Raw genomic sequence first — 14,272 nt, 5'->3', positions numbered from 1 at the left:
ATGAATATTTACGAGTCCCGAGTCCACCACGGACAGTGCCAAGTGCGTGGCATGGCACGTGCAAAATCTCTGAAAATTTCCCACAAGCACACACATTCATACCATCCATACTCGAGAAATCGCTCTTCAAATTCACGCTCGAAATATTACGGCAATTTTCATTTAATTATGAACTGTTAAAGCCCTCGAACGGTGGCCTCTCACCTCCACCTCCTCCTTTTATCGCCGCCCAAGTAATTAAAAGTGAAAGGAGAGGAAAAACAAGGTGTGGTCCTCTAAGGCCGGAGTTTCCCAGCCGTCGCTGAACAATTGCAGCTCGGGGGTAATCAAAAATGTATCTTTCAGTTATGGGACTTACCCCGAAAGCCTCTGGCTGTGGCTGGCAACTTTGCAGGACGAAAAAGAGAGACAATCGCCAGGGACTCGTTAGAGAGGCAGCTGCAATGAGTAGAGAAGTGAAGGAAAAGCATTTACTTAAATTAGATTGCTTGAGTTTTATACGGCATTGCTACAGCACTTATATTTAATTAATAAATATATCTTAAATATTTCTTAATACTAAAATAATCTTTACAACTAGTAGAAACAGCTAGGTCAGTATTTATTATTATATTATATATGCAAAAACTAAAAGTCCTGTAACCTATTAAGAACTTATGGCATCCTTCTGAAAATTTATTAATCTATTCAAATTAAATTATTATTTAATGAAATATATATTATGTAAGCCTCTCTAACCAATATATTTCTAAAAATCTTATCTTCTGATCCTTATAAAAAATACTCAAATCATCGTCTTTGATGCTGTAGCTCCCCCTTTCTCAGCAATTTTTCTGGCTTAATACGGAGAAGCTGCTGCCGCTTGAAAAATCCTCAGCGAAATGATTTCTCATTGCTTTAAGTTGAAATCCCCGGGAGTAAGCTGCTCATATTTACAAAATGTCTAATGAAAATATTTTTCTGCTGCAACCAGCCAGGGCAGCTTGGCCTGAAAAGGCTGGAGCACAAGCAGCTCGAAAAAAAGAAATCAAATTAGTTGCATGAATGGCACTGGACGGATTATGGGGCGTGGCAGGAGCTGGTAGAGGAGCAGCTGGAACTTCAGCTCCATGTGGATAAAAGTACTCTATATATATATATATATATTTTCGTGATTCATGTTTGTGCGCTAATTGCCACTGTGGGTGGTCCTTGTGGAGGTTGGGGCAAAGTCGAGGGCTTATCAGGAATTCTTATCGCATTACTTACTTATGCCGTTTACTCGGTTATTTGTCATAATTATCCTGCAACTAGGAAGATTCATTTACCAAATGCTCTCTCGACACAGGCCAGACTAGGACGAGTCCTTCGCCCATTGAGAGTGGAGAGCATTGAAAATTGATGTCCTTCAGCCCTTGCACAAGCCCCTAAACTGTCACATGTGCTGCCGTCGGGAATCTCAACTTTTAACTCCTCCTTGCCAGCTTTTGAATGCTGCATGAGCCGAACAAAAAAATCAGATAGCGCATTTAAAATGGAAAAATCAGGAAAAATCTGGGGAGAGACGAGCACAAAGCGCACGACTGAGTAGATGAGCATAGAAACAACAACACGAAATGCAATGTAGATAGAAGTAATGACTAGGGAATACCTCTTTATTTATTTAACTAAAAAAATATTGTTTTAAGGAGTCTGAGAGAGAATATAATTGTGAGCAATCAAAGTTCAATGCCGCCCTGTTGAGCTTAAAACAATTGTGCCTGTTGCCGGTGCAAGGACACATTTTTTCAATATTTTAACATTTCATCAAACTTTTCTGATTAAACATTAGAATTTGTCAGCTCAGGGAAAAATATGTACGTTTCGTCTTTTAAAATTTGCATTTTAAAGACAAGCTTTAGTGTTCACAATAAATTAAGTCTCATATCGATCTTTAAAAATTCCAATAAAATATGATTTTACCCACTCCCTCAACCCAGCTTCCAGGACAACCAATATCCCCTTTCAAATTAAAAGGATACCTCATAGAAATAAGGATGAGAACTAAAGAAAAAACAGAGCAGAGGGCGACACACATACAAAGAAAGGCACAAAACAAAACAAAAAATCAAAAGAAAATTGCAGCCAGCGAGAGAAAAAAAATAGGAAAGGGTGAAAAAAACACCCCTCTCCTGTGTAGGGATTTTTCGTGGGGGGAGGCGGTGGAGGAGATGCTTTTCCGGCAGGATGAAAATTGTATCAAGTAACTGAGCCGCGCCAAGCGGCAGCATAGTGAAAATGCAACTGTGCGGAAAACTGTGCGAACATTTTCATTTTCAATGCAGCTCTTGGCACACAAAACTCACAAACACACACATACAGGGAGTCGCACAGACAGACAGATAGACAGACAGACAACATTAACAGTGGCAGCGCTAGTAACAAGAACTAGCAATAGACTTTAAGTACACGCATGGATACACACACACACACACACACACCCCCGCAGATCTCGGAAAAACTTGCAAAGAAATCGCAGAAAATCGCTTAGAATGCGGCACCCAAAAAAAGGAAAAGTCGGGGGAAAAGCAGCCGAATAAGAGAAAGAAATACTCACAAAAGCATATGGATGATGTGGATGTTGTTGATGATGATGATGATGATGGGGAGAAACAGGGCACTGGGTCGCACTCCCTTGAGGAGGGAGCCCTGCCCTGCCTGACTTTTCTTTCAATTTGCAACATTTTCTGTTGCACGTTTCAAAAATAACTTCCGCCATCGCCGTCGCCGTTGGAAAATGCAACCAGCAAGTAGCAAGCAGCAACTTGCAACCTGATTTGGTTCCGCCTTCGCCAAATTGCAGGAAACATTTCTATTTAAAGTCAGCACTGAGTTCGAGTCCTTGCTGCCACTCCACCCACCTCGCCGCCACCAAGTGGCTTAGTATCCGCTAATGGCATCACCTGGCCACAAATGTGCCATTGCAGCGAAAAGAAATGCAAACAATCTGGAGTTACTCACGGAGTAATACCTGATTTTTTTTGGCATGTCAAAGGGAAAGCGTTTGATTCTTTTATAGCATATTTATGCTTATTATAAAAGTTAGATTTAGGGATATACATATATCGAAAGCATAGGTTTCGAAATGAAACGATATAGCAACAAGAATGCAGAGACAGACAATTTAAGAAATTACAAATTTCTATCATTCGATTGCTTCGATTCAAATCTGCCAACAAAATTTTGATAAACATAAAGGACTTACGATCAGGCGATTGTGTCTAGTTTTATGTAAATCGGAATAGTGAATAATATAACTTCCAGAAAAATATTTGTTAAATACAGAGGATCACTAAGTATCTCTCAACAATGAGTTACTATGAACACTAAGTATCTATGACCCCTAATTAACTATGATCAGTGGATAACTGTGCTCAGTTAATAACTATGATCAGTAATTAGCTATGAGCAGTAAGAATCTCTGAGCACTAAATATCTATGACCAATAAGTATATATGACCAGTAAGTAAGTAACTTTGAACACTAGTAAACAATGACTTGCAACTTTTGTAACACAACACATTTTTGATACTCGGCCGGCAGCAGTCACTTCGTTCCGGGGATGTTAGAACGAGTTGAGAATCATATGCACAGGTGTGCGAGATGTGTTTCGGAACAGATTTAAGCTATTTGAATGAAACTATGGAGTTATTCTTCTATATAATTTTACAAGTATATAATTTGGAGCATGGGGAATCGGTGGACTATATATATACACATATATAGCTGACATATGAACAATCGGACGTTATATAGAACTATGATCTGTAATTAACTACGATCAGTAACTAGCTATGACCAGTGAGTATCTATGATCAGTAAGTATCAATGAACAAAAAGTAACTATGACTAATAAATAACTATGATCAGTAATTAAGTATGAGCAGGAACTAAATCTGAACAGTAAGTATCTATGACCAGTACCCATCTAAGACCAGTAAGTATGTATGATCAGTTACTAACTTTGAGCACTAGTAAACAATGACTTGCAACTTTTGTAACACAACACATTTTTGATACTTGGCCGGCAGCAGTCACTTCGTTCCGGGGATGTTAGAACCAGTTGAGAATCATATGCACAGGTGAGCGAGAAGTGTTTCGGAACAAATTTAAGCTATTTGAATGAAACTATGGAGTTATTCTTCTATATAATTTTACCAATATATAAGTCGGAGCATGGCAAATTGGTGGACCATATATATATATATATATATAAAGATATATATAGCTGCCATAGGAACGGTCGAAAAACTTTAAGAAAAATAATTATAACTTTTCCAGTTTTCAACAAATTTTCATCAAATTTAATATATATTCATAATATATTTATCTAGAATTTTGAGTAATATTTGATGAAAATCGGACTACTATATCGTATAGCTGCCATACAAACGATCTTTAAAGTTAGAGAAAAATTAAAAAAAAAGATAAAGTATATAGGTGAATGAAAAGAAAGCAGGCATTACCTAATTGTTTTTTAACATAATAATATATAATTTATACTATATTAATTCCTAGTGAACAAAATTCAATCTGCAAGGGTATACAAACTTCAGCGTGTGGAAATTAGCTTCCTTTTTTCTCCGATTTAGTTTTTGTGGAAAAATCAAAGTGTAAAATAACCATAACTCAGTCAAAAATGCATTAATTTCAAAGCGGACAGCTGTTTTGTGTTAGTTGTAATTTTATTTATAAATCTGCATACTAAATTGAACATTTCTAAAAGTTTAATTTTTTCACAAAAATTTTGCTCCAATTTTAATGATGTAACCCCTTAAAAAAATTGGAAAAAATTTTTGAAATTTTTTTCCCCTCTAAATAGAGCTAGATCGATTCGCCTGTTAATGCTGATCAAGAATATATATGATTTATAGGGTCGGAAATGACTCCTTCACTCATTTTCAAGCTTCTGACTAAAAGTATAATATTCCGAAAGGGTATAATAGTAATTATAAAATCTACAAGCAACATCAAGTCATAAACTAACCCAAAATTATAATGAACTTGACTGATTCCTCCATCCATCCCCTCAGTATCTCTTGTATCTCTCTCACTTGTATCTATTTGTTTATAATTTACGAAAAATTCAATTAGCTGGGCTGTCGAAAACAGCAGGCATTTGAAGCCTGACTGAGGGCAGGACTGACCCCTCAGCACCACCGCTATATACATACATATATAGAAATATATATATTTTGCAACTTGGGAGCCACATTAATAATATAAACTTTCTTTGACTGGGCTGCCAATCAGTTGGCGGGGCCCAGCGGAAGCCCACAATAAACCCATATAAAACTTGTGTACAAAGGCCAGCCAGCAGGTACAGTGGAGACCCAAATTAAATGACAGTGCTTAGCCGGGAATTCCCCTATTTATCCGTCATGAGCACTCTCCCTAAATGGAGTTTTTCCAACCACTGTGCCTGGCGGGGGGGAACAAACTTTCCCGAAAAAAAAACAAAACCGGAGAAGAGGAAACCAGTTAACAGGAGACGAAGTTGGACTGAGGAGAGTCTGCTTCTATGTTAAATGAATTGTTGTCTTAACTACGAGACAAGACCCCCTCGGAGTACACACACACCCACACACACAGGTGGAGTGTGTGTCTGTCTATTAAAATTGTGGGCGTGGTGCAGCAGCCAAAAAAGTTTCAGGGAATTCATTTTTCGAAAAGAGATAAAAAAATAAATATATAAACCTACAGTTGGTTTAAAAAAATAGAAACAGAGAGCAAGGGAAAATGTATAAAAGTATTATTGAAGGGCCAAATACTCTTTTTTTTATTAAAAATATTACACTCTTCCTTATATATTTCTAGCTAAATATAACATATAATAAAATGTATTCTCAAAATGCTTTTCCCACCTTTTTCTAAACCAATTCGAAAGCGGAGTTACACCTCTCGTAACATCCTTCCTGGCAAACGCAACACCATAATTACACTACCTCCTGGAAGAGTATAAAAAGTTTAAATAACTTTGGCAACTAAATTTAAGTTGCGATGTCGGATGAGGAGTAGAACCAAGTACTGACTTGGGGTGGGTTAGCAAAGGGGTCGTGACAAAGTTGGGAGCAGATAAAAACTGCAGCAGACGCAAAACTAATTTGCGTGGTTATGTAAATTAGAGACGGAGCGAGTTGCTGCGATAAACTTGTCGAGGGCGAAGGGTAGCAAAAATACAAAAAAAAGAAGAGAAATCGCTGCACAAATGCGTAAACAAGGTGTGGATAATGCTGTGTGTGTGTGTTTGGGTTTTTGCCACCAGGACGAAGCTTTGCTACCACCTACCAGGTCCAGCTGGAGGAGAGGAACTCAGCTAAAGTTCAAACACAGCTGAGGTTTTCGGTTGCCGTGGCTCAAGACCCACTCGCAGTACCCACTGACAACTCTATATATATTTAGTATATATATTATATACGGCATGTGTGCTCTGCAGACGTAATCCCGTAACCACAAAACAGATAACTGAATCGTCGGCCGAGGAGACAAAGACGCCGTCGTTTTGCCTCAAACAACTAAATAATGTGCTGCAGATTTAGTGCCTGCAAGTGGGAGATGCACAAGGTATCCGAAAGATACACACTGAAAGCATACTACCCACAGATGCACCAAGAGATACACTCAAGATGGTATTACATGAAAATTTTCAAGACTTTCTTTTGAAAAATGTAATAATAAAACCAGAAAGAATACATTACTAAGGTAGACAAACTAAACTTTGGCAGTAAGGCTATACAAAATAGTATTATCTTCTTAAAATTTCAAAAATTATAATTCAATTTCAATTAAAAAAGGAATATAAACCCTATACATCCATATCTTGTACCATAAAATCTAAATTAACTTCCAATAACATTCGTTTTAATCCGTATAAAATCCTAAAAATTTCTTTCACTACCTTTTAGATCATTTTAATTCCTGCTTTTGCTTTCTGCCAGAGTTTAGGCATAATTTTGGGGTATGTACTAGGAGGACAGGACAGGAGTGCAAATGCATCCGGCAGATACACAGATACACGCAGTCGGCTGTCTTGGCAACCGCAGGGGTGCTGGCTCCCTCCCAGGTATCTTCTGCTCCCCACTAAAGTCATATTAATAATTTTGTTGGGATTTGAACTTCATCCAGGGCCAACCAGTTTTGGTTCCTGCTACAGCTCTGGCTCCTCCTCCTGCTCCTGCTCCTTTTCTCATTCCAGAGAGACCGCAACAACTTGCAGGATGCAGCTGGTAGATCAGGAAACGAGCTGTTTCCATGGCCATTAAAGCTTAGTTACACTTCAAGCTCCCGTGTACGAATCCTTTGCCACAGCCTAGTTTTGTTTACATTTCCTATGCAAACGGAAAAAAGAGAGGACAGCAAAATGCACACACATTGCACACACACTTTATACAGCTCACTCCTGCTTTGCACCTGTTGTCCTTGGACTTTGATCATCGCCACTTTTGAGCACTTTTGGGCCAGCAAATTGAAGAAGTTTTTGGGCAGGCCAACAATGAGTAAATGTTTGAATATTACCCACAGACCAGAGAAGCAAGGGCCCAAAGACTAATAATTCACAACATTTTCCATGGGAAAATATGTGTTTGTTATCTGCAGCGAGATGGATAATTTTCCTTCGGGGTTGCACATCAATATTGCCATGGTTTCCCAAAACTCACACAAATTTTATGTGGGATTTCCTTTGTGCAGGCAAAGAAAATGGGAAAATTGTTTAAAAATGATTTTATAAAGGAAGATCAGAAATTATTAGATTAATATTATGTGTATAAATTAACCAAATCAATTTAAATATTATTAAATTAAGCAAATAAAATGGTAAGTATGGGTCAGTTCATTTTCAATCTTTGTCTTATTTTTGATACATTATATCTCCTTTATTTTGTCAAACTACCCTGCCCTTTATTTCCCTCTGTGTATGCACTAATTAGTCGCCTCCGGTTGCGTCTCCTCCTTGGCTGACATGGGATATTTTTAGTGGCGGCTTTTGTTTACAGAGTCGCAGCCCTCATTTATTTTTAGGCGCCTGCAGCTCCATTCCGGCAGTTCGATTCAATTTTGATGTTCTCTGATGTTCCTGCTGCCTGTTAATGACATGCAAATCAACTTTGGTGGTCCCGCGACAAATACCAGCTTCAATCTGGCCCGGAAAACTCCCGCGGGGGAAACTCGCTGAAAACTCCAGCCTTGTTTATACTTTTTGACAGTTGATTGTTTTATTGAAATGGAACGGAGAGTGTGCGTGGCACGGGACAGAACAGGACACAGACGACTTCCAGTAAATATTTACTATTTACTGTGAGAAAATCATGAAATCAAGGATATACAACCAATAAATATCAACCCCTTATTGAAGCCCAAAGCAAACACATTCAGCGAAATCAATATACCGCGAAAAAAAACTAACTCAAAGAGTAAATAATAAAAAATTTAATTAGAATTTTTATTATTAAATAACAGGCCAAAGCGAAGAGCAACAAAAACTAAATTGAAAAATACAAAATCCAGAGTGAAACTGAAAACAGAAACAGAACACAGCAACTCCAGAGCAGAGTCTGTGAAATTGGGAATGAAATGAAATAAATCTCTGGACAAACACAAAACCGGACTGCTGCTGCTAAGTTTGACCCGCACAAAAATCACACAAAAATGTGTCCGTGGAAAATGGGAAAAGCAGGGAATAGTGTGGGTGGGTTTTGTTTCAAAATGGCCAAATAAAAACTAATGGTAAAAATGTAAAAGGTATTTAAAATGTTTTTCAAATGCGGTTGCAGTGGTTTGCAATGTATGTTGCGGCCGGGCAAAGTAAATGAATATATTTTAAGCGAAATGAAAAATGTCTGCCTGTCTGTGATTCTGTCTGTCAGTCGTGGGAAGATTAAATGCCAAGAATCATCCATTATCTATTTAATTCTATGCTAAATAGCTCAAGTCACAGAGGGATATACTCACATTTTTTGAAGAGCAAAATGTCTGTGCACTGAATGACAAAAATTTAAGGCGCGATTTTCGCCTGGTCGCGGTGAGATAATGAGAAAAAATAAATGCCGGCACACATAAAATGTCTAGTTCCGCACATAAACCTGTCTCCCGGACGAGTCTGTGGCACAGATTTTACGATTTTACGACCGATGTCAGGGGCATAAACAAGGGGGAAGGTATGCCGCAATAAAAAATATACAAAAAAAAAACAACACAACATTTCACTCGGTGGAAAGTGTATACAAATTACCAATTTTTTAATTTGAAATTGAGGCGCAAACTTTAATTAGCCATTCCCCTGTCCAGGACACGACAGGACAACCCGAAAAGAGGGCTGAGGACCAACTTTATGGCACTTGACGCCAGGGACCAACATGGTTGCATATCAAGACTTTACTATTTATTGGCCAACAAGGCGTCGGTGCAATTTATGGGCCAAAAGTGTGAACGTGTGTGTCCACGCCACGATGCACCATCGAGGCTGCCACAAAATCCACAGAATAATTTCGGTTGCCGGCTGTGATTTGGCTTTGGCCTTCGGATTTGAACCGCTCTAATTTTCCACGCTTTTCTATGATTTTTTTTTTTTTTCATTTTTCCTTTTTTAAGGAACATGTGTGTTAGTGTGTGCAGTGTGCGTGTGGAGCTTGTGGCTTGTGCCACGCGCTGCAAATAAATTTTGCCAGCTTCCCAAACGATTTAATTTGCGGTTTCTGTCACAGGCGACGCACACACACACACAGAGTCGATTTTTCCTCCTTTCTCCTCTCTTTTAGTTCATGGGAAATTGATAAAACTTATTTGCGGATTGGTCGCCGATAAAAAGCGAGGACAAACAAACAAACCATTAAGCAACGAATCAGAGATAAATGGCTCACACAATTGGGCATTTATTAAAGATACCAATGAGTTGTATTTTAAAACTATAAAAAACGAGTTGAAAATATATATTAAAAATAGCTAGGGCATATTTTAATTATTAGGAGATATATTTCAATGGAAATAAACTATAGATTTCTTATTTTACAATGATATTTAAAACTATTTGTTCAGGGTAGTGTATCTTGTTAATATTATACATCATTTGGGAGGTTTTTCTTGGTTCATTGGAAATTGTTATTAAGGAAACATTTTCCATATAGTGAGTATTATTTTAATTATTAAATATCAAGTTATTCAAATATTATAAGAATAGAAATAGAGTCCTGCTGCAACTTTTCACAGTTTGTAGAGAGAATCCTATTTGGATTTGAATTCCAATAGTTCTTGACTCAACAATGGCACAGTGCTCTCTATGACTTGCTAGCGGCAAAGCTCCTGACCCTATATCTCGATTCATGATAATATTATGGCAAAAAATATATATATTTTTATATTTTTCTATTTCCAAAGAAAGCTAAAAATGTATAGATAAACTGATACACTTGAGTTAAAAATGCTGAAAGTTTGATGGGTTGTTTCTTATGATGATGGTTCTGTTAGTTCTGGTTACAATACATGAAATTTTAAGAAATCTAAAGGTTATGGAATAAAACTATAGACAACCAATATTTTGGCATTACTTCCTTAATTTAAAAAACCCTTTCTTTTAGATTCCACCCCAGGATTTCTTCTCACTGCATTCCGCAAGGACTCGAGGACACTGGTGTAGTGCAAGCAGCTTATGTTGTTTTTCAATGGCCAAGACCGGAACAGCTTACAAAATGCTTAAAGAGAGAGAATTCGAACATGTAAATTCCTGTGGCACTCGGAACTAGAGCAGTCAGTTGGAGGAGGACCCTAGTGACCCACTTGGGCATTCCCCGGCACTCTCCACATTTTGCTTTATTTTATTGTCCGACAAGATAAATACCAAAATATTGAAAATGTACTGCCACCAGAGAGATGTGAAGAAGGGGTGAGCCCTGTGAGGAAATGCATATGTGGACATGGAGCAGATATTTGGGGAGGCGACAGATTCCGGGGCACTGGCCAAGTGTCTGCAGGATTCCAAACACACACAGAGGACGAGGAGGAGCACGAGGAGCAACAGCAGCTCGTCCTGTCAACTTCGGCCGAGCAATAACTCAAATGCAATCGAGCATATTTGCAGCAGAGCAGCCAGAGCACAAATAAAACTCGGATTTTGTGCGAATGAACACAGGTGGAAGGACTTCGTCCTGACTATGTATTTATTTTTGTATTTTTTCTGCGAGTTTACAAAAATATGTGTATATTTTTATGGCTCACGCAAATGAACACAGTTAGTGGTGCAAGTGACCTGAAGTATTTTTGTAACTGGCTGCATTTTGCTTAAAATATTCCACAAACATTAATTCACTGTCAATAAAAAGTTTTTCTTCTTTTTTCAATAATCCCACAAAATCTGAACAAAAAATAAAAAGGGAGGACGACACCCGAGAAGAATAACAGCGAGGCCACAGTGGAATGGAAATCAGTGAGATTCTCAAATTATTTTCCTTACTTTTTTTATTTTTGAAAACTCCGAAAAAGGGGGAAAAGTTTGGCAAATATTTGGAAAATATTAATTTGCTGCCAATGCAAAAGTTGCTGCACTTTTTTTGTTCGACTTGGTCCAGTGACCAAATCTGGAGGTGGCCAAAAGGAAACGATAGACAACAAATTTGCAGAGGACACTCTGTGGTAAGGAGCTTGCGGGAGGATGCAACTTTCCACTGGCTAGATGAAATCTGCACCAGAAAACAAAAGCCGAAATGTAGAAAAACAGGGAAAACTGTTTGAAGGCAAACTTTGGGCCAAGTCGAGACGGAAACTTTCTGTCGCACTTGGCGAAAAGTAAGCGAAAACTTAATAAAGATCGCAGGACCAAGGCAAGGCAAAAGGACTCCAGAGGCAGGACGCTCGACTGGCGACGTTGACAGCTTTTTGGTCAATGGAGAAGGCAGCGCTCGCGACCGCAGCCTGTCGAAATTAAACCAAACTGAATTTGCACTTACACTTTGCCCAAACGGGCGTCCTTTTCCTTCGAGGACGAGGACGAGGACGACGACTGCCTGTCGAAATTGTCACTCTGGCAATTCCCTCAATGGCTGACGCGGCCAGGACAATGGCGGGTAGCCTGGCGTCAAGAAGCGCGTAAGTGACATTTATGCATCTTGGAACTCCTGCAACTCCGCGAGAAACTTTCGCCTCCAAGGCCAATGTGGATTCGGTCCAAGTTTGTTTTAATAAATACCTTCATTGTCTTTTGCCACCTGCCCCCGTGTTGGTGTGGGTGATGGTGTTGGGAAATTGGGCAATCATGGTGCCTTCTCTGAACTTTTTAACAAATTTTCCCACTCTCTTAGATCTGGTTCGCCAGGACAATGGAGGCAGTCACCAGGAAGCAATCAGGAGCAGCCACAGAATGCAAAACGAAACCCGCTAAGAATTACTCATTTTTTATAAACTTTTCACAGCCACGATTGTTGCAATTAACTGAAATTTACTTTTGGCCATAAACTTGGGAAAGACCTTGCATCTAAGAGATACTGGATATTGTTAAGGGATTTTGAAGATTTTTCTCACTTTCTTTGATTGAATTTTTATAGTTTTTAATTGAATACAACTTTATAAATATATATTTCAAATAAATACTAAACTTTAAGTACTACTTCGTGCTCTAGATTTAAGAAAAGTATAAGCTTGAGAGTTATAGTTCAAAAGCCAAAAGATAATCTTGCCCTGCGGGAATTCTCTTCACAGTCTGCTGAACTTTAAGGAAAGTTATTGTCTTGTCAGGGGAAACCTCATATCTCCTTCAACCCCTAAGTCCCACTGCAACTCACCTCTGTGGCTGATGGGCCTCATTTAGCGGGGATTTCTTATCAGACAACCGGATGTCAGCAGAACTACCTTCAACTATAAATATATTCTTCTTGTTTTTTGGGGGAAAAACACACCACATCTGGTGGCCACACTGGACTATGCCAGAGGGCAATAACACCTCCCCAAAAACTCCAACTCCCTGCCGGATTCTCCCCTCCAATTTTGCCGCGTAAAAGTTGAAGCTATGGGCAAAGTTAATTAGTTGTGATTTTTCAAAGAACATTGAAAATCGAAGCCAGGAGCCGAGAACACAAACAAATATTGTCAGCCCGCGGCACAGAGGGGAAAAGGGAGGAAGAGAAACTGCAGCCAGGCGTGGCACATGTTGAGTGTATAAAATTTTGATGAATGTTTTGTTTACAGCATCCACAATCCAGCAGCTCTAGCATCTCCCCAGCAAAAAAAGGGTGGATATTATGAGCTGCATTTGACGCCAACGCAGAGCATCTGGGAACCGCGACACAAATCCACACACATTTGTGTGTGTTGTGCCCCGGGTGCCGTGGCCGCAGATTGAAAATTGAAATTGAATGTGAATTATATTGGTTATCCCAGAAAACAAGACAGCCCAGGCCCTGACCTCAAGCCCCTGTGAACTCTACACAGAAGAAAAAACGGGGCCCAGACAATATGAGCGATTACTTGTCCATAAAGTTGGGATTTATAGTTCGGAAAAATATTTATAAATTCATTAAGTAACCAAAATGATTTTAAAATATAGAAATGAAGTTAAATAAATATTACAACAACAAAATCTGACATATTATAGTATCTTAAATATATTTAGACAAAAGAAAACATACTGAAATGAAATATATTTAATCCTTGAAAGTTAGGTTTCTATAGTTAATATAAGTCACAGTATATATAGTTTATATTTAATATGAAAACTGGAAATAAAACCAGAAGTTAAATTTCATTTCTTTACTTTCTTGAAATAGTATACTTTTCTCTCAGTGTAACGCTGCACGGGCCATTGCCTGGAGATGGAAAGGCGGAACACATGCCATAAATTACGCCGCATAAACAGACTGCAACTAATTAACAAGAAAACGCATCATCTGCAGCTCAAAATTCCCAAAAATCTCGTTTTTTGTTCTTTTTATTATTTTCTTTTTTTGTTCAAGGGATTTACGACTTCCGATTTTCTCACACAACCCAGGTGTGTGTGCATTTGTGTGTGTTTTGTACGAGGTAAATTGCCTCAAATTGGAATGGAATGTCAAGTCCCCGGGGTAGCATTTATTTTCCTAATCAAATTTACCTTTCTTCGGCAAAAGACGAAAATAATAATTTAAATATTTTGGCCGCCGGCAAACGGCAGGCGGCAGGAAATGCCATTTTGAGAGCAACAGCAAACTGGCTAACAAGCTGGCTATAGAGCAATAGGAACAAGGAAAAACTGGAGTAAAACCCTCTTCGGCAACACAATGGGGGGAAAATGGGA

General features: G+C 38.6%; 1 protein-coding gene across 4 annotated transcripts in view; it reads right to left on the bottom strand.

Moving 5' to 3' along the window:
- The window catches only part of Con (leucine rich repeat protein connectin), a 168,034-nt gene that overhangs the window by 58,999 nt on the left and 94,763 nt on the right, over positions 1-14,272 (bottom strand). For all 4 annotated transcript variants that reach the window (XM_086838788.1, XM_086838787.1, XM_086838785.1 and 1 more), the window contains one exon: positions 359-438. The gene's annotated coding sequence lies outside the window, so the exon portion shown is untranslated. The remainder of the gene's footprint in view (positions 1-358; positions 439-14,272) is intronic.

The sequence above is a fragment of the Drosophila serrata genome, unplaced genomic scaffold (assembly GCF_035046125.1).
Source record: "Drosophila serrata isolate PLE 108 unplaced genomic scaffold, ASM3504612v1 contig_359, whole genome shotgun sequence".
NCBI classification, from domain to species: Eukaryota; Metazoa; Arthropoda; class Insecta; order Diptera; family Drosophilidae; genus Drosophila; species Drosophila serrata.
Note: the sequence above shows the minus strand (reverse complement) of the source record. Positions and strands in the feature narration are given on the sequence as shown.